The following is a 9,761-nucleotide window of genomic DNA, read 5'->3' on the forward strand; positions in this document are numbered from 1 at the left end:
GAACGGCTGGCTTACGTATAGACTGCATCGTGGACTGACTGCATCGTGTTACCCTCGTTCAAACCCATTACAGACCAAATCAAATCACCTTTTCGATGCCCCAAGCTTCTTAAAGTATCCTATAAAAACTTATCTCGCCTGAAACATCGGTCATAATATTGGTTGCGATCGAAATTTTGATCCCAGTGACAACTTAAAACCAACTCCTATATCTGCTACCCGTATCTCCTATTACTTTTGGTCTCTGGTTGGGCTCAGCGTTTCCAGTTTTAGAGATTATGGTTTTCTTCTATAAATTGTTGTGTTAATTACACCTTAATATGTAACCAATCACCCGAACTTCAGAAGCACCTCTCACGAGAGCAATCCACGTTGAAAGATTTCTTAAACCGTATACTATCATCGCGCCACAATGCCACACTTCTTGAATTTTTAAGAAGAGGATATTCTTTTGACATTTTCCATCGGTATTTTGTTTCGTATCTGTTAGCAGATACCCGCGAACGCGCGCTATGAATGTCGAAATGCAGCTATGGAACAGAACTTGCAGTATGTACAGGACAATTTACGCGCATTTACTATAACAAGAAACAACAGGAAACAACGATAAACTAATACAAACGAGGAGAAACGATAAGGAAACGACGTGAAATGATAGCAGAAACGATTAGATCTTCAAAACGAGGCAAGGTTATGTTTCTACAACGCTATCGTTTAGCAAAAGCAACAAAAACTAAAAGAACAAACTACAATTTACTAGTGGAACAAGCTGTATAAGTTGACAATCTACTGGGGGCCAAACCCCAAACCCTCCATAGTGTTTCGGTAAGTTCCTAAACAGTTCAGGGAAAAAAACAAAATATTGCTTGATTATAAGCTGAGATTTCTAATTGCCTTATTTCGACCTTCCCGGTATTTATTCCTTGTTAATCACAATATGCCAGTGAGGTTTGCTCTTGCAATGCTGACATTTGATATCAGGCTTTCAGAGCTAAATTCCTCTTACAAAAATAACATATAAACATCTACTACCATAGCTATTAAGGCAGGATTTCCACTAAATAAATAAAATTGTGCCGCTATTAAAATGTTTCCAAGTCATTTCTACTTGTTTTTACTTGTTTCCTAGTTTTTCCCTACTTGTTTCCACTTGTTTCTTCTTGTTTCCTAGTCGTTTCTACTCATTTCCTGTTATAGTAAGCACGCTATTGCAATAAATATTTACGCACAGGGCTATCTTTCTCTGTTGATTACTGAGCTTCGTTTCATTTTGACATATCTGCTGACCCAAGGAAAATACTTTACCCCACATTGATTTATCCAAATGGGCCTTTGAAATTGATTGTGGCCAGATCTTACACGAATGGCGGGAGGGGGTTAGATGAGATTACGTGGTAACGTTCAAATTTCCGAAGAAATTATTTCTCTAAAATTGATTTTAGGTACCAGACATCCGCAAATCTGTCAAAGTTTGCATGCCAGTAGTGCCAAGTTTGCTTTTTGGATAGATACCATCAAAGCCAACGTAAATGGCGCATCCCAAAGTAGGTCCCCAAAGCCCCTATCTCAATATCGGATAACTTAATTCACCCAGAGCATGCAACTGGTACAGTAGAATACATAGAATGGGGTAAGTGACACAAACTGAGAGCAAGGGGGAGTGAAATTGCTGCTTCGTGCCAAATGGAAGCCAAAGAAATCTTTATCAAATTGTCATTCACCCAGAAATCATATGTCAGCGCATTAAAAGTTGTAAATAATCTCTTAAAAAGCAGATGTTGTCATCAAGTTATATATTAGAAAATTTAAACCCAGAAATTCGCAACTTGCGTCTTTCTTTCACTTTTCAAAATTTCGTGCAACAAATCTTTAAATCTTTCGTTAAAAGTGGGATGTCTTATTTTGCTACATTAATTTTTTTTGAGTGCATCTAGTTGTCTTGTAGTCATAGATATCAAGTCAAAACATTAACAAATGTTCAGAGGCCATAAAACATGGCTGGCATACGGTCGAATACCGCGAGGAATTGTTTCTGTTGCCATAAGTCGGAGCAGGCTTCATAGGAGGTTGTACGGGTTGTGACACAAATACTTTAAGTATGATCCTTTGAGAAGCCTGTAACCCTCTTTGTCTCTCTAAATTCCTTGTATCCTTTTTCTTTTCCCGAGTCGTGGTCTTTATTCTAGGGTAGTTGCATCATCATCATCATCATCATCATCATCATCATCATCATCATCATAAAAAAATTAAATTGTTTAAGTACATAAATCGTTGAAGAGTCACTCTTACATCAACTACTGACATAATTTGAGTGGTTTTTCTTACAAACATAATAAGCAACAATTTACAGTAGCAACAATAGATATATAAAAAAGGAGAATTAATAGTGTACAATCAAAAGCAATGAGTGAAAATGTATGCCTAGCAATGGAGTTTCGATTGCAAACCACGCTTACTTTAAAAAATTATTAAACTTTCTTCGTCTAAAACACGTTGAATGTAGCCTTGCTTCCCTTTCCTTTTGCCCTCGTTTCTGCGCGGCCTAGATGTGCATTTCCCTATTTTAAAGACAATAAAAAACAGTTCTGGGCACAAAAACGTCGTTTTAAGATGGAAAGCAATGGTGATGTACGACGTTGTTTTCAATTTAGTTCTGTACGACATTCCGTCAAAGTAACTATTAATGTCTTTTGAACAATATATCAACAGGAATGTTTTTGTTATGTTGTTAGAAAAGACTTTATAATGGCTTGAGAATCTCAAAGACAAGGAACTCAGCTGAGTTACAATTGAGCTCGTAAGATAATATCGGACATCCTGGTATCTTAAATTAAAAGATTTTGAATCCCCTGTATAAAACTTTTGCAGCTTGAATTTACTTAGAATCGTGGTCATTGACCTTTGTCAAAGAACGTAACATTACAGGATAAAAGTTGACTATTTCCGACACTGCCTAACACTGCAGTGAATTCCTACCATTCGAATCACAAAACTGCTTAATCGAAAACTTTGTTTCTCATTCAAAAGTGGCTAATTTGTAGTGTTCTCAAGTTATTCTTTCTATTTTTGGCGTTCTTTAGCTTAAGCCAATATTCTGCTATCAATTTCATGGTATTTGAAGTGAAATTGTAGTAAAGGATAACTGGGAAAGTAACCTATACCCTTGGTCAGACGTTTGCCAGTCGGTTTAGAGACAGTTCCTAGCTGCAAGTTATTAAAAAAGCCTGTTAGTACTTGGTGTATTGAAAATGCTTACAAGTTTAGAAAATTATGGCGTTGATTTCTGTGATAAGACATTCCAACAGTAAATATTGTTGTGAAACAGACGCTCATCCGTTGATCAAATTGTCTATCTTTGAGGGTGGAAATAGGTTTGTAATGATTTTAGAAACGAAAAACCTCAAAGAAATCCAGTAGAGCGTCAGACAAGCCGCAATTCGAAAATTTGGGCTAGACGTTAAAAAACGCAGGATAATGGAACAAATAGAGTGAGCGAATATTAGCTATATTACATAATCTATTCTTACTTACATACGAACTTCATTTGCTTATAGACTCTTTCTCAGAGACAGGTTAGAGAGAAAAAACCTAATTATCTTGTGCAAAATGTTGTATTATTCCGAACTGCCTAATGGGCGGAGTCATATTATCCTAGCTGAAGATAAGAATGAGAGTCGTCTCTTGGTGCAGTGTTCAGCAGCGACCTCTAATATATGTTCGCGGAGGTGTCTGACGACGACTGGACCCGGCTTATCTTGAGATTGATTTCATGACACCACTGTTTGCTCAAGTAAAACACATTACTTCTTTAGCATAGACTTGCGATATTCTAATATTTGTTCTTTAAATGTTTCTACCAAGCTGCTCAAATAGGACTGGCGTTCAGAAGGCCAAAAACAACAAACAGAGGTGACTCCAACGTCTTCTTATCAAACACGACCTTTAGCCATCGTCAGAACACACAAATCAGGGTCAAAGATCCACCAAGACGAAAAAATCCAACCAGGGTCCTCCATTTTTCATATCTCTAGTGGACAAACCCTTTGGTTGTTAGAACAAAACTGCTTTTGTCCAATGGCACAACTCTTGACCGTGCCTAATGCTTCTGAACGCTACTTTGGGTTTATGCAGTAGCTGTCTTAATGTATTAAAATTCCAAAACTTTATTCAGCTTTACACAGCACATTGTCGTTTCCTGGAAGTTAACATGTGCGCTAGAAGTTGAAGAAAAAATTGAATATTTGAGAGTATTAGTGCAAAATCTGTGCTAATAATTGTATATGGAGCCCTTTTGCTGCAATCTACGTGTTGGATAATGCAATTTATATTTGTTTCTTATTACTTTTTAAAGTATTAATTTTGCCTGCTAACTCTTCTTGTGGAATATTATTTCAAGTTATGCTAAACTGTATAGGGACCAAAAACTACTGTGAGCTTTGAGAAGCGACTAAGTCCATAGATCGAGTGGAGTTTAGAAAGAGTGTCCTCTTTAATTCTTTTATAAATATAACTACCCTTGCTAATGCCTTAATCCTTTAACCGTTTTACCGGCATCTTTAAATGCATGTTTAATGCTACTCTGGGTACAAGAGCCACATAAGTTCGAGCGCGGAATTAGAAGATAGGAATGGAGAAGCATAGGAGCAGTTACGCGCTCGAAATTGTGTGGCTCTGGTTCCCAGGGCAGTTTAATACGATCAGCAAGGTTACGTTTTAACAAGTTTTTGGCTATAATTTTGCATAATTGTCCTCTTGTCAGCAAGTTTTCTCATTCATGACAACCTGGAGCTTTTCAGCTTTCGACCATTCAATCCTAAGTACTGTTTTATTTACCTCATATAACAATCGCCATATTGTTGTCCACCAAGCATTTCTGCCTGGTTTTAAATACTTCATTATCAAGAGGTTGTGGTTACACTGGCTGACAGTCCATTCTTCTACCCTGCAAGCTTTCCTAATTAAGGTTACATTTCGGTATTTCTACTCTCAATTTTCTGCGTAATTCGAAACCAAACAGCTTTTACTAATAAGGTCCTTTTTCTGATCATAATTACAACCTGACTAAGGTCCCTTTGCAACTGTTTCCCGTTCAATGACCAGGTTTATAATTACGTTTGCATAAAGATTTATGGGGATTTCCTTGTTGTCGCAGCTTTCCCGTTCTATTCGAATTAAGAGTATCAATGGTCAACCTCGATATGCCCAGGGGTTCGTTATAATAGTTAATTAATATCGGTTGTTGTGGTTGCTGGCAAAGCTGGTCTGAAGCTGGCAAAAAAGTTGACATAGAGGAGCAGCAATCATAAATGTAAAGAAATTGAGTACAGGCAATTACATGGGAATGGTGTTCAGCTTTGCTCCGTTACCTGGCAACGACGTTCTAGCCTCATTTTCAGCGTTGAACTACCTCCTTTACACACATTCGATATTTTAGTTACCAGTCCACTGCAAATGCACCAAGAAACACCTGTTTCTGCAAAAGCCCCTTGTCCAATTATGAAATACGCTCAAAATGGCTAATTAGCACTTCAAAGCTTGATTAAGGAAACTGAGAACCTTCATCCCCTGCAAACAGCTTTGCGTAAGCCGACGAGCCTTTTTTGCTTGATTGAATGAGATCCGTTTTCTTTGCACCTTTGTCCTTTTCGATTATTGAGGTTTCAAGGAGATACGAAGGTGCCCTTCAGTGTACACATCAAGTGCTTCTTTGTCGAGTCCGCAAGTTTAACTGAGGTCAAGGTATTTAAGCCTTGTTTTTTCAGGATATAAGTTGAGATCCTTTTTCCTCTTCTTTGCTAGATCAAAGCCTTTAAGGTTTCATTCACGGATTTGTTCAGTGACACAAACGAATTTGGATGTCAACTTCTTTGCGTTAGCTACCGCCGTCATTTTCCCCTTCCATTGTGGTGAATCACTTAATGCCTGCGGCCGAAAATCAATCTGTGAATCTTTCTCAGTGTCTGTGCTATGTACACCAACATCTTTTTTCCTAGCCGCTTCACTCATAGTTTTGCTCTTGCCTGGCTGCTTAAGACTTACTGCCAACCTTTGCTCTCTCCCTTTCTCTTGTCAAATATGTAATAACTTTTTATGACGCAGATTTTTTACACCAAAGCTCCCGCACTTCGTCTCGCTTTGTCGCGTAGCAGGTAATGTGGTTTCTTGGCCTATGCGGTTTTTGAATTCGTCCTAAATCTTTGACTCGGCAAACGTGCTAAACAAACACCTTATTCTTAGCTGTTTCTCCGTAAAATATTGTACTGGTGCCAAAAAAATTCACAAGATTTCACTAGATTGCTATGATCTACAGTTTTTTGCAAGAGCTGTCGTGCCCTGCTTCAACGAACTTCCAGCCGGTAATGAAAGGGGGCCTATAATTGATTTGCGGCCTAGCGGCCTCGAACATATTTTCGACTGCGGCTTGCGGATCTTGGGATCTTTTTTCGGCGAATTGCAGTTTCTGAATTTTTCGCTGCCTGCATTTTTCTATAGAAATTTCAAGCGGTTTGCGGTTTTTGTTTTGTTATATTTATAGTTATGTTTATAAGAGACTGTTAGATTGAAGTTTAGCAGAAACCTTCATGCAGATATTTTGCTATAAAGACTACGTACTCTAAAAATTGGAATCACATTTTCATGCTTTTTGACCGCATGATGCGGTTTTCTGGATATCTTTTACGTGGTTTGCAGGCTTTAGCTTCCTTTTAATAGACCCCATGAAAAATTCAATTCAGTCCGATGCTGGCTTCATGACGAGAGATTCCTGCTGTTCAAATGGAATAGCGCATCCCAGTTTTGGTAAGTTAATCACCAATGAATCAATAACTTGCTTAAAGGCAATGTGTCCATATGAATTCCAGTTCCACGCATGATCGGTAAAGCTGCTGATTGAATGCTGAAATGAAATCAGCTGTTCTGTGATTTGATTGGTTAAGACCAAGAAACTTGTATCTTGATTGGTTAAGACAAAGCTGCATCCCCTCCGAAGCCGGCTTCTTCTACAGCGCACTATCTTTATACAAGCTAGTAGCCTACAGATGAATGCGTGTTGTTGTGCGGGTTTCCTCGACTGAGCGCGTATTATATGCTTCTAAGGCACTGTTACAGCAGCACAGTCTCCTTTGCCTTATATATCAGAATAGATGTTTTGGCGTACAGTGCGTCTGGATTTGCATAAACACCAAGCAGTAACTGGGATCTGTAGATGTGACGCCATTTGGCCTACCACAGAGATTCATGTCTGTAAAAATTTCTACTGTGCAGAGAGTCAAAACTGATTCCCTCAACTTACCACATTGATTTATGATAGTTTATAGGACTAGCCATAGTAATCCATCTTGTCGTGTCTGAATAGAATCTCTCCTCTCAAGAATACAGGAGGAACTCTTCCGTAGCCTTACAGATTAAAGAGCAAACCTTGGCAGATCTTTTTTAAAGCTAGCGAAAGCAGCCATCTCAGGCTTATGAAATAGCACATGAACACCTGTTATGTAAGCCTGATTAGACACCGACAGGGAAATCGGAGCCGGTGGTCACCAGGGGTAGGTCGCCCCTTTTCTCTCATCTCCATTCTCCTCCCGATTTCTTGGGCTCTGGTACCCAGCCCAGGGTAGGTCCTTCCCTAGATCTTGGGAGTTACATTTCTCTAAGAAGTCACCCCTTCGATAGAGTCCCTTTTCGGCAACTTGTTGTCCCTCCTTACTTGTGACCTGCCAGTTTTGAACTGCTCCCGATTTCCCTAGACACAATGTCCCGGTTTTTTTTGTGATGGTATATTCTTATGTTGTACAAGGTGCTCCCTTTTTTACATCCGTTACGTGACTGCCTGCTACGATTTCCTGTTGCGGCATACCCCAAATATTCTTTCCGACCCTAAACAGGACTGCGAGGTGTCTAGAAAAATTTAGATTTTGATTTAGTATGCGGTGCTGGATTATATGTTTGTAAAGAACGTAAATTCTTTAATTTTGTACAATCAGTGTCTTTAAAATCGCTATGGAAAAAGGAAGAAGGACTGGACGCAACGATGCAGTAGTAATGTTGATAGCAACAACAACATCAATATTAAATCAGCAACGACAACAACAATACCAATATAGAACAATTCGTTTAATGTTAAAGGAAACTAATAAGGATGTAGTAAGTACGGATGTCCTAAGTGAATAGGATTGTGAGATGGGGTGGCCGTTTCCATTCCTCAAAGGTCTTTGCCTCTAGAGTGTTGCCAACTAGAGCCCTTTTGGATGGACGGAGGTCGAGATCCACGACTCTAAGAACTACAGCTAAACACTGTGACCAATGATCACTTTGACCAATGACCACTTTGACTAATGACCACTTGGACTTCAGCACCATTATGAAATCGAAACTGATTCTAGATATCTTTCAGTTTTTCCACACGCTTTCAGTTTAGCGAATAAAAGGGGCCATCGATTCTGCTACTTGTTACTGGATCCTTCATTGTGAGTTCAAAGAGTTTCAGCTTCAGTTCAGAGGCGCAAATTATCAAGAAAATTGATGGCATTTGCTTGTTATACATGCGTAGCTTTTGATGGATGGAAGTGTGGCAGTTAATGGCATAAGAATTGTTTAGTAGCCTTTTCTAAGTAAAGTGCTTCGACATTGGCATTCCATTTTCATTTTTAGGAGTTTTTTCGATCCTTTTCAGATGCATAAATTATCTCCAGTGGGGACTGTTGTCAGAAGATTCTGGCTTTCAAACCCTTGGTACCCTGTTTAGTCGGTCTTGTTGTCAGAAATTCGTATGCACGATAGTCTTTATTTTAAAACATTGATTGGGTAACGGAGCCTGAACGAACAAGACAAATAAACACGAAAATTCAGTTTCTCTTCTTCTTCGATGTTCCCCTCCCTTTTTAGCCTCTTCTGCTACGTATCCAACCTATGTCTTCGCTTCAAATCTCTCTTTTTCACTCTCGCTCACTAATCACAACAACAACGACTTTCGTTCCAGACCCAAATTTCTTTCATCCTCGCAACTGAAAATGCTCCTTATGAGTGTTCCGTTGATGGCCCATGTTTCAAAATGGAAATTTTGATAAAGAAAGAGGTTAAATTTTTTAAAGTGCTATTGGTTCATTTTGATTTAAACGGTTGAAAAGTAAGGCATCAAAAGATTCTTTTCAAAGGAGAATCCGGATTGTTAAAGCATCTTTGTGAATTGCAATTTCTCAATTGCGACTTACCCTCTCTTCACTTCCTAAAGGGGCTCAAGTCCCTTCCTCCTTGAAGACGCCTCTATTGAAAAAACGAGAAGTTACTGGTTGTTCGCGCTGTGATTATAAACTCCAGCCACTTCAAGACTGTGCTTTAGCATTCCAAGTATCATAAGATGATATGAAAATATTTACCTTCCTTGGATGAAATTAAAATGAAATCAAAATCACTTTTAAGCCCTTTCTTTGTATTTTTGCTGCCCTTTACCCTTTGGTTGCCCTGAAACAGATAAGGGTCAAAGGCGAGAGTCGCAAAGTTGTGGCCTAAATGCTTTCGCTACCCATGACTATTACATATAATCAATGACCTCTTTTATTCGCTAGGCAAATGTTTAGCAGTATTAATAAAGGAAAAACATGATGACAGGTAGCCACGTCCTAGTTTTGTGTAATTTTTATCGTGTGCTGACACGTTTTTGTTACCTAAGCGTACCCTTGTTGGCGGTGATAAGTAGCACAATTGATGTAAACCGAAAATGCGTAGTTGTAAGCGTAAAAAGGTACCGCAAATAGGCAAAGATCAGG

The sequence above is a fragment of the Rhopilema esculentum genome, chromosome 14 (genome assembly GCF_057945365.1).
Source record: "Rhopilema esculentum isolate cy_ngs chromosome 14, ASM5794536v1, whole genome shotgun sequence".
Taxonomy (NCBI): domain Eukaryota; kingdom Metazoa; phylum Cnidaria; class Scyphozoa; order Rhizostomeae; family Rhizostomatidae; genus Rhopilema; species Rhopilema esculentum.